Raw genomic sequence first — 16,817 nt, 5'->3', positions numbered from 1 at the left:
TGCAAAATTCTACCAGTCGGCTTCCTCTTTCATTTCTTATCCCCAATCCATATTCACCTTCTACATTTCCTTCTCTCCCTTCTCCTACTATCGAATTCCAGTCACCCATGACTATTAAATTATCGTCGCCCTTCACTATCTGAATAGTTTCTGTTGTGTTGGCAAAAGAGCCAACACCGTGTTACTAGAGGAGGCCGAAATGCACGCGTTTTAGCTCACGCAGACTGGCGTGAGGAGGGAAGGACTATACTGACGTGAGGTCTGAAATATAACAAGGAATTAGAATTTAGAAAGCGGACGTAATTAGTTTGATACTTAACATTAATCCATTAATGATGAACGTCGCTCTTGACGGTACATGAGTCACAATATTATCTGTTCATAAGACATAGTAACTGAATATGGCGCCTTGCTAGGTCGTAGCAAATGACGTAGCTGAAGGCTATGCTAAACTGTCGTCTCTGCAAATGAGAGCGTATGTATACAGTGAACCATCGCTAGCAACGTCGGCTGTACAACTGGGGCGAGTGCTAGGGAGTCTCTCTAGACCTGCCGTGTGGTGGCTCACGGTCTGCAATCACTGATAGTGGCGACACGCGGGTCCGACGTATACTAACGGACCGCGGCCGATTTAACGGTTACCACCTCTCAAGTGTGGTGTCTGGCGGTGACACCACAATTTCTTTTATCTCATCATACATTTCATCAATTTCTTCGTCATATGGAGAGCTAGTTGGCGTACAAACTGAAATGTCCCCTTTGAACAATTATACACGAATGTCCTTAAACTGATACACAATATTTTTTTTTTAGCGCAACGCAATCTGACTTTCAAAAATCCCTACAAAAGAATGGCCCTGACTAACATTAAACTATACCTTTCACAAATCACTTACCTCACAAAAATCTTCGCTGCTCAAGCTACTGCAATACAGCGAGCGCCACTACTGCCAGCTAAATAAAAGATTCAAACTATGGAAGGCACTAACTACTGATAGGGATAGTTAGCAAATGAGAGATATTAGTAGAGAACAAACAATGTATTTACCTTGATATCATCATATATAAATATAGCAGTTCATGACAAATTACAAATCTCCGCCATCTCTCTCCCCACATCCACCACTGCTGGCGGCTCACCTCCAACTGCGCAATGCTACGCGCTGTTCACAGCCAGCTGCCTAACACTACAATGGCGAGTATTACAACAATGCAAAGCAGCCACAGACTGCACACAGCACAGCCAGTGATTTTCATACAGAGGTGGCGTTACCAATATAAAAAACCTAAACAGCCTACTTACAAAACTTGTACTACTGTGGTAGGCGTGGGCTTTGTGTGTATCTTGGCCACAATAATGAGTTTACTATGCTTACCAGCACTCCTACTTTTTTTTAAATTCATTATTAAACCTACTCCTCCATTACCCCTATTTGATTTAGTATTTACAACCCTGTATTCACCTGACCGAAAGTCTTGTTCCTCCTGCCACCGAACTTCGCTAATTCCCACTATATCTATCTTTAACCTACCCATTTCCCTTTTTAAATTTTCTGACTTACCTGCCCGTTTAAGCGATCTGACTTTCCACGCTCCAATTCGTAGAACGCCAGTTTTCTTTCTCCTGATAATGACGTCCTCCTGAGTAGTCCCCGCCCGGAGATCCGAATGGGCAACTATTTTACCTCCGGGACATTGTACCCAAGAGGACGCCATCATCATTTAACCATACACCAAAGCTGTATGCCCTCGAGAAAATTACGGCTGTAGTTTCCCATTGCTTTCAGCCGTACGCAGTACCAGCGCAGCAAGGCGTCGTTTTGGTTAGTATTACAAGGCCAGATCAGTCAATCATCCAGACTGTTGTCGCTACAACTATTGAAAAGGCTGCTGCCCCTCTTCAGGAACCACACGTTTGACTGGCCTCTCAACAGATACCCCTCCGTTGTGGCTGCGCCTACGGTACGGCTATGTGTATCGCTGAGGCTCCCCACCAACGGCAAGGTCCGTGGTTCATTGGGGGGTTAGTCATAATATGATGAGCAAATTTAAAGCGCTATTAATGAATAGACAACACCTCTCTTCAACAGAACCATTCAACAAGGAGTGGTTAACTAGACAAGAATTTCCTTCAGAACGGTTGTGTGTTTGTCTTGAGGTAGCGTACCTGGAGGCACGCAAATACTCAGACTTTATTCATCCAGTATTTGAGAATGAGAGAACTTCGCGCCTTCAACAGAAATTACGCATCATTTCAACCCTCTCCAAAAAACTTCGTGATGACACTCCACTCCTCCCCTAGACAACATGATGAAAGGAAAGAAATTTTTTCACTTACTATATATTCACTGTTCATAGAGTAAAACATAAGTATTAGTAATATTTAAATTTATTATTGCACTACTACCAACTCTATTAGTAACTCATTTTGCCGACAGTATTGACATATGCCACTGAATGTGACAGAAAAATTATATTTCTGTACGACAATGCGTTCAGGAGATACAATCTGTGATACAGAAAACTTTATTTTATTAAACGATTGGGGAGAAGGCCATTTACTGTTTGTTGATATCACAAGAACTGCTCAACTACTGCCCCTTGGATCATATTTTCGTATATTGTCAAGGAAATTTTTTATGTGTGTACTTTGTTTCTTGTTCTTTCAGGTAGATATCTTAAACATATCGCATTCCGCATCGCTTCCGTCTTTCCGTAATTTACTCACCGACATAATCATCTTTTTAATGTTGCTAGCACTTTCCATCGGCTTCGTCGTCGGCAGGGCCACTCCTTAAATTTAGTGATGTAACTCTCAGCTGATAAGTTAGCACCCGACATTTTCCGAAATAATTTCCCGTGCTTTCAGTGCCAGGCAAGAATCTCCATATGGATGATATTAGGTTCATTCCTGCTATGGCAACGTGTACGGAATGCTTTACGGAGCAATACCTGAACAGAGTCCACATAAGTCCATAGCTTTCAGATTCTTGTCAAACTCAGCGAGTAGGCAAGCCTTACAGCACATTGATAAAGGCGCACAGCAGCGTGGAACTGAACGGCTCTGTGTATCAACACATTCGCATAAGGCAATGAGTAAATAAACAAGGCAGGAACTTCTTAATTCTTAAATGTACGTACGAGATAAGAATTTGAAAGTGTTTAAGAGCCAAGGTTTGCAACTTTTCCACTTGTCGCCATTACTACACTCAGGAAAATAATCCTACAGTTAGTGTGTGTGTGTATAGATCGCGTGGGTAGCCCTATAAATATTTTGTTGTTTCATTACTTCTACACCCTGTCACTTTCGAAAAATGTGACTGAACAATCGGCACTTTATTGTTACTTAAATCTGTATACAAATTTTAGTCCACAGTCTACAGTAGGGAGATTCTACAGGTTCTGGAAGTACTGTAATGGAACTGGAACACGGTAGGTTCTAGAAGAAGATTAATTATCGGTCATCAAACAAGCAAACATAGGGCGAGTAAGTGATTTTCTGATTGATATCGTGGTTGGTGTGGCAAGATATTAAAGAAGACGTGGCGACCTCATTTGGCGTTGCGCAGCCTAGGAGCTTCCTAGTGTGTGAGATAGTTTGCAGCGGCCGCAGAAACCAATTAAAGCGATAAACAAATAGTGGCGACCCAATTAACGGAAACGCTCTTTGGGCTGCGGTATTGAGAGGAGCAAAAAGACGTAATTGTGGCCAGGCCGTGGGGTGGGGGGACGAACAGAACTGTGGGCCAGACCGACCAATCACCAGCGACCGTATCGTCTGCGGAAACGTTAGGCACTCGGTTTGTCAGTCGATCAGCGAGCGAGGGGAGTGATAGGGGAGGGAGTGCCTCAAACGCCCTTCCGAAATAAATGAATTGGAGGCAGGGCATCTGGTAAACACAATATCCCCTGCCCCTGGATGAAATTTCTGCCGCTTCAGATATGGCGGAGGGTGGAAACAGGGAACGCGCGCCGCGAGCTCAAAGGCGAAAATTAAAAATTTCTGTAATGTTGTTGCCCGAACCGAGCCGTGTAGTCGATTTCTAACTGTAGCGCCAATGTTCCCCAGGGAGACACACTCTCGCGAGGGAACTGCAGGATATTCCTCTCGTTATTTGCGGTGCGCAGCTTCCACTGGAAAACAAATAGACGCGCCGTCCTGGCGCCGCTTTTTGTTCGTGTTGGCTGACCTGCTTCTTTACGCAAACACATGGCATGGCCAGTGGACACTGTTCTCTGCCTCCCTCCGCCTCTGTTGCGTGACCTCAATTCCTCATCCGCTGCTGATATGTTTCTTTTAGCAAATCTGCTAAGTATCGCCATTTGGATTGATGACTGGGGATCAGTTTCTAAACTTACAATCAGAGAGCCTTAAAATCTTCTCTTGCAGCGCACAAGATTTTAATCAAGAACATCCTACGGTACCACTCATTAATATTCCCATAAACTCTGACAGTTACTTGATATTTCAAACATGAACACACAAAAAAATGATTTCTCCTAAAATATTATTATCTACATTTAAAGTTTATAATACTAACAGGAAAATTATATTTCACATTCGTCACAGTATCCTCCCTCGGCTTTAATGACTGACTACAAAACTCGAGGCCTGCGGCCAAAAACTTTTTGTAGTCATTGCGAGCCCATATAATTCAACGCATTCGTAAAGAGACGTTCCTTGCTTGTTGTTGTGAACTTTCCAGATACGTCTGAGCACTTCATCCCATACCATTTCAGTAGGATTGAGGTCTTTGGGACTCTGCCTCACCACATCTTTCAGTATCACAATTATTATATCTGGTAAATGGAAATGTCGTGTGGCTAGGGCCTCCCGTCGGGTAGACCGTTCGCCTGGTGCAGGTCTTTCGATTTGACGCCACTTCGGCGACCTGCGCGTCGATGGGGATGAAATGATGATGATTAGGACAACACAACACCCAGTCCCTGAGCGGAGAAAATTTCCGACCCAGCCGGGAATCGAACCCGGGCCCTTAGGATTGACAGTCTGTCACGCTGACCACTCAGCTACTGGGGCGGACTGGCGAACTGTACTTCTTATAGAACGTCAGCCGATCTTTTGGATCGCCATCCTATTGTAATGTGAACCTTTTCCTTACTAGGCGCAATATACTTGGTACCGTATGATACTGAAGGAAGAGATGACAGTGATTCTGGCCCACGCGTCCTTCTATTTTCCCAGTGTTGCCAACTGTGTCTCCTGGGAAACACACCCAATACATAACAGATCCCCCATCGTACTACCCTGTGGGTAGAGTGCACTGCTGGGCCATCCTTTCCCCTTCCGACGTACGAGCAAACGACCTCCTGGTACCAAAATTAGCTAATTTAATTATATCACTTCCTCCCACCCTTCGTGTGTTCTCTTATCATGTTTCCAAGCCCATGCGAGAATCATATTTCTTATTTACGAGCTTGAGAAGGATTTATGTCGCTTCCATATATCCTTTCGAGACTGCATCGGTCTGTCTTCTTTTTACTATTGCAAAACATATGTTTTTATTTTTCATTACTAACATTTCTGCACTGATCTGTGATATGGTTTTGAACCTATTTCTCTTGCTGTGGTTCTGATCAATTTTTAACCACTTTAATTGTCTTACAAGGTCGTCCGGGTCGTCGTGCATCTTTTTTGCTGCCTTTCGTCTTTGGTGGCGAAGGGTCCTTGTACTACAGCTACTGAAACGCCACATTTTTTGACAGTTGGAGGAGTAGGTGCACCTGCTTGTATAAGTGCTGCAATTGCAGCAAACAGTAATTGTTTTACTGTTTTGATTACTGAACCGTAGCCAGGGTATTACACACACCAAAACAGTTTTGCATTATCCCGGTTCCCAGAACTCCTGAATATAACATTGACAGTGGATATCGTATCACAGACACAGTCCATTTGACTGTTCAGAGATGTCACTAAACGCGCCCAAAGATGTAAATAACCATGCATGAGCAGCGCCTATTAGACGTAGGGGGTCCGACAACCAATCATTTCCAGTAAATCCACCAGGGAGGAGGTACAAGGCTCATGTTGTCCTTAGTCAGCTATACGTAGACGGCCAATACCGCGGCTCGATCGCGTCCGCATTGTTACTTTGTGCCAGGAAGGGCTCTAAACAAGGGGAGTGTCCAGGCGTCTCGGAGTAAAAACAAAGCGATGTTGTTCAGACAAGGAGGAGATACATAGAGACAGGAGCTGTCGATGACATGCCTCGCTCAGGTACTACTTCAGTGGATGACCGCTATCTACGGAATATGCCTCGGACGAACCCGGACAGCAACGCCACCATGTTGAATAATGCTTTTCGCGCAGCCACACGACTCACGCTGTACACAATAGGCTGCATGATGCGCAACTTCACTCCCGACGCCCACGACGAGGTCTACCTTTACAACCACGACACCTTTGAACAGAGGTATAGATTGGCCCAACGACATGCCGAATGGACCGCTCAGGTTTGCCACCACGTTCTCTACACCGGCGAGTGGTATGCCTTCAACCAAACAATCATCGGACACGTGTTTGGATGCAACCTGGTCAGGCTGAAAGCCTTGGACACACTGTCCAGCGAGTGCAGCAAGGTGGAGGTTCCCCGCTGTTTTGGGGTGGCATTATGTGGGACCGACGTACGCCACTGGTGATCATGGAAGGCGCCCTAACGGCTGTATGATACGTGAATGCCATCCTCCGACCGATAGTGCAACCACATCGGCAGCATATTGGTAAGGCATTCGTCTTGATAGATGACAGTTTGCGCCCCCATTGTGCAAATCTTGTGAATGATTTCCTTCAGGATAATGACATCGCTCGACTACGGGGGGCCACATGTTCTCCAGACCTGAACCCTATCGAACATACGTGGGGTAGATCGAAAATGGCTGTTTATGGACAACCACATCGGCAGCATATTGGTAAGGCATTCGTCTTGATAGATGACAGTTTGCGCCCCCATTGTGCAAATCTTGTGAATGATTTCCTTCAGGATAATGACATCGCTCGACTACGGGGGGCCACATGTTCTCCAGACCTGAACCCTATCGAACATACGTGGGGTAGATCGAAAATGGCTGTTTATGGACAACGTGACCCATCAACCATTCTGAAGGACCAACGCCGAATCGCCGTTGAGGAGTGGAACAATCTGGATCAACAGTGCTTTGATGAACTTATGGGTAGTATGCCAGGATGAATTCAGGCACGCATCAAAGCAAGAGGACGTACCAAAGGGTATTAGAGGTATCGGTGTGTACAGCAATCTGGACGACCACGTCTGAAGGTCTCACAACAACATGCTATGTGTGTTTTTCATGAGCAATAGAAAGGGTGGAAATGATGTTTACGTTCAACTCTATTCCAATTTTCTATACAGGTTCCGGAACTCTCGGAACCAAGGTGATGCAAAACTTTTTGATGTGTGTACATGGTATGTACAGGGAAATTATTTGTCAGTTACTACGTTTACTAAAATTAATGAGGAATGACTTAAGATCTAACACTTTAAGACGAGACTCACCTTGTTAATTACTTTACGGTAATAATTTGCAAAGGTGATGATCAAGTTTCTGTTCTCACCCTTCTACACATCGCCATTAAATTTTTATATTTCTGGAAAATCTTTAGAAAGCTTCGAGAGGCGTAGATACACAAAAGATAAACATTTTACTTATCTGCAGTTTCTCTTCGTTTCGTTGGCTGCAGTTCTTGTGTCTAGGGGTACTACAATCTTGGGGCTGTAACTTTTTTATAACGCTGTGGGTTCCAGATGAGTATACTCGTATAATTGATGAAGTTATTTTGTTGCTATGACTTCTTTTATTTGTTCCCATTCTTCTATATCACAGCGACTTTTCAATTTTCACCTTAGAGCACAAGTTGCATTGTTGTTGACCAGATTAGAAAATACATGCCGTTTCATCAGAGATATTCCCACTGCTACTCACATTCCGTGACACACACAACATTCCAAAGAGTTTGCAAAGCAAAAGAGTTTAAAAATTTTCTTAACAAAAGGAGAATCATCACCAAGACATAAAATTATTTTATAAATGAATCCAAAAGTAAATCTAATAATTAGCGTTAGATTGTGCAATTAATAATATGAATTTTAAGTACGCCTGACATTTTGTAATTTCAAATATTTCTAAAAGAAGAGTAATTTTAACTGTACGTATAGGGTACTAATAAATTAATTTCTTTTTACATATTTTAGCCCGAAACATAACACATAGAGTACAAAATCATATGAAGTTCATTGAGTTAAACAGCTTATATAACGTTCAACCAATAAAATAATTGGTAGTAAGCATGGTATCGCTTATTTCTACAGAAAAAAAGGTAATATTACAAGAGGGTGTCCCAATACGAGTTCCAATTTAATTCTTTAACAGATATTAAGGATATTTCAAAAATATTTGTTTGATTTCAAAAGACAACAGTTCATTTCCAGCACATTAGGAGACAGAAACCAAAAGTTACCTTACTCACAGTTCTAAGCTGGCGGTTCTCGTGTTCGCCGGCAGCTGTCTTCCTTCTGGAGCTAGCTCGCTCGTTTGTTCGTTGACCAACGTTCGTCTAGTCGCGATAAAAGGGTATTGCGATCTCCGTAAGTACACGTTCAATTCGTAACGGCTGTGAGGGCTGACTCTCTATGAGAGTGCTGTGCCTCTCCTCCTGCACTTCGAAGCATTTCATTGAAGTCTATGGCTGTTTACGCAGCGCGAAACACATAGGTCGCTTCGATGTGCTCTTTCACTTCGTGGAGTGCGTTTAGTATCTTTTTTGCTTCTAGAAACTAACATACGCCTAGTCTTCGTGCCAAGAGAGAATCACGCATTCTTCATGTACCTCTCCTGTGTGTTTGAGGCAAAATTTCTATCTCAAGCCTCAAAAGACGCAAAGATGTAACAGACGCACAAGATATAAAATGTTATAAATTCACTCTGGGTATTCAGTGATGAGACAGTGTTTCATTTCAGTGGAAAAGCGTACACTATGGGGGACGTATCAGCCACAAGACAGAGTCGAGTTCGAGACAGAATCTTTAGAGACTCATATTATTCGGTTTCGCAGAAGCTCAATCGGTAAAAACCGAATCCTTGTAGGATGACTTTGGTCTTCGGCTATCTGTACGTCCATTAAGACTCCTTTTTCTCAAGAACGGAGAGAAGAAGCCAACTGAAATTTATGTCAAATATTACGTGTGTTGATATGAGATTCCTTTTGCTTATGAACAGGTGCATGTATGAAATTGAAATTCACGTCATTCCGTTAGTGGTGCAAGAAATGTAAGCATCTGTGTCAGCGTAGTCAAAAGATACATCCATTTATGTCACATATTTTGATACTCCCAAACTCACTCATCAAAATCAGTATGATACTTCTCGTTGACCCAGGATGGCACGCTGCAAGGTAAGACATTTTAATCCTATTCGATGGCACAATAGAAGAAAATAATGTCATGCATTCACAATTCAACAGTTGCCTTCCAAAAATTAATTTCACTACAGAACAAGAAAAAAAGTACATAAACTTTTTAGTTTTAAAGGTTTTAAACGAAAAATCTGAAGATATATTCGGAATTTTTCGTAAGTCAACGACAACAGACATAAATATCCACAACCAATCATGTCACCCAGGAGCACACAAGCTCGCATATTTTCATTCAGTGATACACAGACTGATCATATTACCACTAGAAAAAGAAAAAAATTGAGGGATGAACTAGTTCTTCTCCGAAACGTGGCTATAAATAACGTTTATCCTAAAAACATGTGAGATCCTTGTCACAGTTGTTCAGAAATGACGCACTCCCCCAATACGAGTAAAAATATTAACTATTTATTTTAAAGAAATTACATACAGTCATATTTACACCAATGATGAGCGATAAATGTAATTGAGAACTAATTCATATGTAGGTTAATTAACAAATTTCTGCAAAATAAATGTAATCTTACTAGTGTTAAGTACGTTAAAACATGGACCTTATACATAAGAGCTTTGCAACAGATGCTCGGAAGTAAGGTGCTCCTTAAATATTGAAAAACCTCTCTAATTTATTGTATGAGAATGACGTGCAGTCATTGGAGCAAGGACGTACGTAGGATAATATATTACTAAACAATCATCCATTAAGTAAGTTATAATGTACATAGTTTCTCTATAGATAAGACTTGTTAGTATGTCAAAATTACAAGTGCCACCAATGCATAAATGTATAATGTGTTTGATACTTGAAAATGGCCTTAGGCCGGAATTGTACAATCGCGCATGAAATAAAGAAATGGCAGATGAAGTTACCACGAAGTCATTAAAAAGATTCATAGCAGCTGCAGATCCTATCGTATTGAGAAATATAAAAGTCCAAAATTGAGTTATGGTGTCGTCTTGGAAGAATTACACCCAATATTTTTCATATGACACTCTCAATAGCATTTGGGTCGGTATTCAAAGTATATACTTCCGTGAATAAAAAGGTTGTAGAATTTAGACTCTGCACAAAGACTTCAGTCCTGTCATTGCAGTTACGAAGAAAAATTGAAGAAAAGAAGATGTGTTTCGTTGGCATAAGATCAATGAATTTTTTTAAATGTATGTAACAGTATTCAGTTCGTGCCACACAGGTAACTATTTATGTCCTTTTTCTGGCACATATCACGTCGTTCCACTGAATGATTACACTGCAGTCACAACTCACACATCTACACAACTATGATTCCTACATCGTATCTGCCTCATTCCCCACTCCACATACGCTAAAAAATTGTTTCCGACGCTAGTTCGTACTGCCTTTCTTGAACTTAATTCTTCCGTTTACTTTATACTACTGCTACAGCTATTCTAACTACTACCACTATTGTTACTACTTTTGTTAGTATTATAAGTTTTATCTACTATTAGTTTACCTGTGAATTATCTAACTTACTCATAATACATTTCGCTGCGATAGCGGAACCGTCCTAGATGCGACTGTAATTGAGGAGATGGTAAAAACTATACATCCCCTCTCCCTCCCCCCCCCCTCTCGTGCCCTCGTCGTTTTGTTTCTTAATTCATTCGTGTTTGCATGCACATGACAAGTTACAGTCTTGTTATTTTAATTTACAGCTAACGCTACAGTTGTGCTCCATTTATCTTTATCCAAATTCTGTTGTGCTCCATTTATCTTTATCCAAATTCTGTCTACTGTTTTATTGCCTTCTCTACTTTCCTGACTTCTTCAGAGGTTTTGTTGGTATTGAGGATACTTAGCGTGTACCATACTAATCTTCATTATATTTCTTCGAACCTCCTATCAAAATTAACTTTAGCGAAGACTTCCGAGCCCCTCAAATGGTTTGAATAAAACGTCAATTTCCCTTGTCCTCCCCTACAATTTTAAGCAATCATTGATAATTATATTCACTTTATCTGACGCTTTGAATAAGACTTCACGTTTTTGTTTCCCTGCTACTGCGAAATTTATTCCAGTTTACAGTCTAAAAGCGTAATGCATAACACTGATAATCAATAGTGCTCATTGTTTGTCACTTTGCTCTCTTAAGCTGGCTCATCTACTAACATGATGCTAATTCTTCTGTTCGGTAGATTCTGGGATTTTGGACGTCAGAGACAACATGGTGATAGGTAAACCTTCCCCTAATATTATTGAGTTCGAGAATATTTCAGCGATTGCAGATGTGATGATTGTAGTAAAATGTGGAAACAAATTATTATATTTTTCTGTAGTGTATTTTATCCTCACTAGCGCCTCCTTCTCTTGTTATTTATATTTATCTTTTGCGCTACAACAGCACAACACTGCTCTTCAAATGCCCGAGCTTGTGGTTCTTCTTGCAGTTTACCCATTACACAATGGGCGGTTGGCTAGTATGGTTCATCAGGTTATTCGAGAATGGGGTACATTGAGTGTGTTGGCGTAAGTGGATAGGAAAGATTATATTTCGAGCTGGATACCTCAATCAATATTAGCTTCATTTCGCACTCAGAATGTGTCAAAGTGAACTAAAGGCAAGCTCGTAGACTGCATTAAATGTCCCAGAAATAACGGTCTCTGTGGAAATAACATAATGGAAGGAAACAAAATCAACGTTCCTATAACAATGGTCGTTTCTGCAGAGCACATATATAACCGTCGACTGTTTCGCAACAAAACACGAACTGCCGGTAGTATAAGTATCCTTTTGTGAATTAAAACCCAACCTCTCGTTACAGATCTGCTTTTTTACATAATTAAAACGAGCACTCTTCATTCTAAGGAAAAAGAATGAAAAGAATTTATGCTAAACCCACAAAAAATTCTGGATTGACAAAGGTATGGCACATACAACTAGATGTAGTGCGTTACAACTTTCCGTGTGTAGTACACACCGATAAATATTAAGATACTATAAACGTCGGCAAAGTGAATTCTGAAATTTTAGCATCAGTTTCTAACACAGTCCTTTGACTATCCGCCTTCCTTCTCTCTCGCCCTGAAAAGTATCAGATGTTTGATTAAGAGCAAAAAAGTTCCCTGCGTTGGCTATAAGATGGTCTTATCCAAATGTCACAGTGATATTACTCTAGTTTTGCATAGTAATGTTTTAGCTTCAGCAATAAGTATTTCACCATTGAAGTTAGTGTTTCAGAGCACCGTCTGCGGAAAATATGTTGCACCGAAACTAAAAGCAGTTGGCTGTTCCTCGCCAGATTGACAAAAAATGACGCTTATACTTTCTTTTACTTTCCCGCTCTTCTTAAAGAGGGCAGATGAAATAGGATCTGAGACATATGCAACATTTTTTTTAAAAACCAGTAAAGCAGTCTACGGCTAAATATTCCATAAAATACGGCACGTGCAACAAGTGAAAGCGCATTTAACTCTTTGGCTGCCAAGCACAAACGTGGAGTGCTGGACAGTTATTTGAAGTTCTGTTATCGGATTTCCAACTCTTTAATCGGATCAGACACACGCGAAACGAAAGCATTGAGAACGCAATCCGCTTATTGCGGTCTAGCTTGGTAAATAGCTGTGTCCGTTCTCCCTTTTAGGTGTTCCTCTCATTAGGGTTTAATGTTTTACTGCAGCTCACAGACATTTTCTTTCCATTGAAGAGCGAACTTGCGGAGCTGCACATCTGTAGCCATAGCAAAACTTGAATAAATACCTAATAATTTAAAATCCTGTCATGCACGCTCACTGAATCGTTTCATAAATCTTAGCTCCACAAATAAAATTCACGATCCAATAAAATTAAATTCGTCTGGCAAGTCATGAATTAGAAAGGCGAGGAAAGTGTTTAATGATCTGCCGACAAAAATATTCCTCTGGGGAGATGAGATGACTGTAAGAACAGATAACTTTTTTATATCTGTTCCCAAACCACGAAGGTAAGTAGGTCGTAGGCAAAATGACGCTGAGATGAACATGACATCTTCCACTGATACCGTGCTTGTTCCTTTGTTGGATATTACATGAATGTGATCTTTTCTATCCTCCATGTATTCATTCTGTTTCTTGATGCGTATCTTCATATTTTCGGTAGCGCAATGACTGTCCCAGAAAATTTCGAACTTAAAACCGCATAAGTGGAATTTAATGGAACATTTTGTTTCTTCTCATCTACTTATTGGGAGACTACCGCTGTTGCTGATACAAGCTGCTTTAAAACCCGTCCCCTATGTTTGTGAATAGAAGTGGTGCAATGGATCTTCTGAAACAGCTGGTTGCAGATATGAGTTACCGACGGGATTTTCTATCCACAGGTTTTGCGTGTCGCTTCCTCATGTATTCCAACGGAGGGTTACACTCGTTCTGCCCACTTCCGTAGTCTTTGACACATAATATCTAATAAGTAAAAATTTATAAAAAGTATGAAACTGTTGTAATTTAAACTATACTATCGGAGATAGTGCGGATAAATATTTGACTCTGCAAAATTAAGTTAAGGCTGACGGATGAGATGTCTGAAAATTCAAGCAGCAAATTGGCCAAGAGTGAAACTACCAGCACGTCCAGTCTTTGGTAAATCCAAAATAAACTAGAGACAAGAAATAAAGCGGGATGAAATGGAGCGGGATGGTATGCGATAGGATGAAGGGTGTCATCGCAATTCATAAACGTAGCTGGTAATTTGTTTTGTCGTTTGTTCATAGCTAGAAGTAGTTGTAACCGTCAAATATCAACGAAATTTCGACCTATTAAATGCAGAGAGATACAAATACATACACGAAATGACAGTGGGCGGTGGTGTGTGTGGAGGTTACGAACAATTTTAGGCAGGCCTTGATATCTATAATCCCTGATGGAGACAGCAAGGCAAAAATAAAACTCAATGCGATTTTAGTAAGTGTAACAAAGAAATATGAACGGAATTAAATGCAGAGTAACAGAACTCTTCTGGTGAAAAATACCTTCCACGTTCATAATATAGGAACTCCGTGACGTTCGCAGATGAGGTTATTGTACGCAGGAAAGTCGTAACCCTTGTTCTTGAGTATTTCTTTTACCAGGCCACTTTGCAGAAGAGAGGGAGAGAGAGAGAAATCATCTAAAGAAGAGCTTTGCGATGCCTTATCGGACCCCCTAGTAAGTGTTAGAGCTTTATGGAAATGCACGTCAAATACCAGTGGCTGGGGCAACCAGACAGGCCTTGGACGTCATGGAAAGATTCACTGCAAACATTCAGAGAGGTGTGCTTTGAAAAAAGAATACGGCAGCATATGAGTTACTCTAAAAACATCTCGTGAAATTGTGAAGAGAATGTCATTAATACTGAAACTCCATTGTAGTCCTACCAAAGCTCTGTCTGCGCACCATCCGCGTGTAGGGTAAGAAACGGCGATAACTTACAGTTGAGCCTACTTACGCTCACCAAGAGCATATGTAGATGTAAGTTCCGAAATTATCAAACCTCTTTATACTATGCTGACCTCTGCAATTCTTTTCATCTGCGAATAACTCTGCAACCTCTCTTGTTTATCCTCAACGATTTTAGCATCCTCTATACATAGTTTTCTTGTTTTTTGATGTGTTGGGACGCGTATGTAATGTTTGTATTGTTTAGCTATGTCCACGCAAACTTGTCAGAGGTGCTGCGCTGTCCGAAAACTAGTTAGGTCACCACTGCTCTGCGAAGAAACGCGGGTGTCGAGTGTTGATAGCGAGGAGAGGAGACAGGTAGTTGTAGTGAGGTGTCGTGGCTTTGGGAAGTTCTGGAAGGACACACAACGAGATACTATAGGGAATTATTTTATTGATCTTATTTCGTTATTACTACAAAAGGAATATTATAATTATGCGTCGAATGAGACAGATATACTAAGATCCATACTATTTTGAGAAGACTTGGATTTACGGTAACGAATGGACTTATTTTGCTTTATTGCGGCAGCTTTTAGTTAAGCGTTATTCATTCAACACAGACATCCACATCAGGCATTTCTTGCTATTCTTATACATTTTTGTCACATTCAGTGTTAATGGATTTAAAAAGACGAAAAGAATTTAAACTTTAGTATGAGTACTTTTGTGTTAGGATAAATTTACATGCTGAGTTAGATTCTTCTATTAATCGAGTGTCGATCTTAAGCAACTGTGCCTTGTAGTAATGTATTTTCTCGTAGTTTTCTAAGCTTTCAGTGGTAAAATTTTGTAAAAGGAGTAGCGTCAAGATATTTTTAGACACATTTTTTAAATCTAATTTTTTGAGAGGAATACGGAAGTAACTCAGATTATTTTACGTTATTATGCAGCTCCCAACACGATGGACATTCTTTGTTATCAGAAATAAATTTTATGAGAAAGAAATCTACATTACATGTATTTAAGAAATCGCATTCTCTGTAGCTAGTAGCAGCTCAGAAATTGAGAGGCACCTATTCTTCTTTTTTTACGAGAGTAGTTGCACGGTATGTTCCATTTCGACACAGGACAGCCAGATATAGCAGACACAAGTTTTCAATTTCACCGGGTCAATTAACAGTATGGAGTTTAATTATTCTCATTAAACTTCATAGCTCTTTTTGTTTTGTTTAAGCGGACAGTATTTGTTTAGATTGCGTATAGTTCATTCACATTGTCGCACTCTCATTTGCTTCCCATTCTCGCAGACTGGTTTAGTTCTTAACTGTAAAGGTGAGGTTAGCTTATGCATGTCTTTCTTTTCCATGAGTGGAATTTTTACGTTTACAACAGCTCACATTAAAAAAGAGGCTGTATTTTCAGGAAGTAGCAATAGAGAAGCAAAGAAAACAGGTGCATAATTAATTATTCTTCCCTATCTTCTCTTCCTTATTAAGGTAACATTCACAAGGTAACCTACATAGAATAGGGCTTTCGGAGCATTTTCTGTGAATATTAACGTAGATTAAGTGCACTGCTCTCGCCTAGCATTTGCTTATAGTTTTGCTTTGCCGCTGCGCCATTCCCTAATCTTTTGTATCTCTTTTCATCTTACTGGGATAGATTTTGCGATTCCTTTAATTGTTCTGAATTTTTTATTATTATCACTACCATGTCCTGCACTACAGTGAACAACAAGTCGTGAAACACTAAAATCACACAGAAAAGAGCAAAATTAGTTACATAATAATACCATGATTTCACTAAGTCACGACGTTTCCCTCCGACAGACTACGATTGATATAGAAACTGCATAGAACGCGGATAGCAACAGTTTTTGCGAATACAAATACACTCCTGGAAATGGAAAAAAGAACACATTGACACCGGTGTGTCAGACCCACCATACTTGCTCCGGACACTGCGAGAGGGCTGTACAAGCAATGATCACACGCACGGCACAGCGGACACACCAGA

This window comes from Schistocerca americana, chromosome 5 (assembly GCF_021461395.2).
Source record: "Schistocerca americana isolate TAMUIC-IGC-003095 chromosome 5, iqSchAmer2.1, whole genome shotgun sequence".
Classification (NCBI taxonomy): Eukaryota; Metazoa; Arthropoda; class Insecta; order Orthoptera; family Acrididae; genus Schistocerca; species Schistocerca americana.
Note: the sequence above shows the minus strand (reverse complement) of the source record.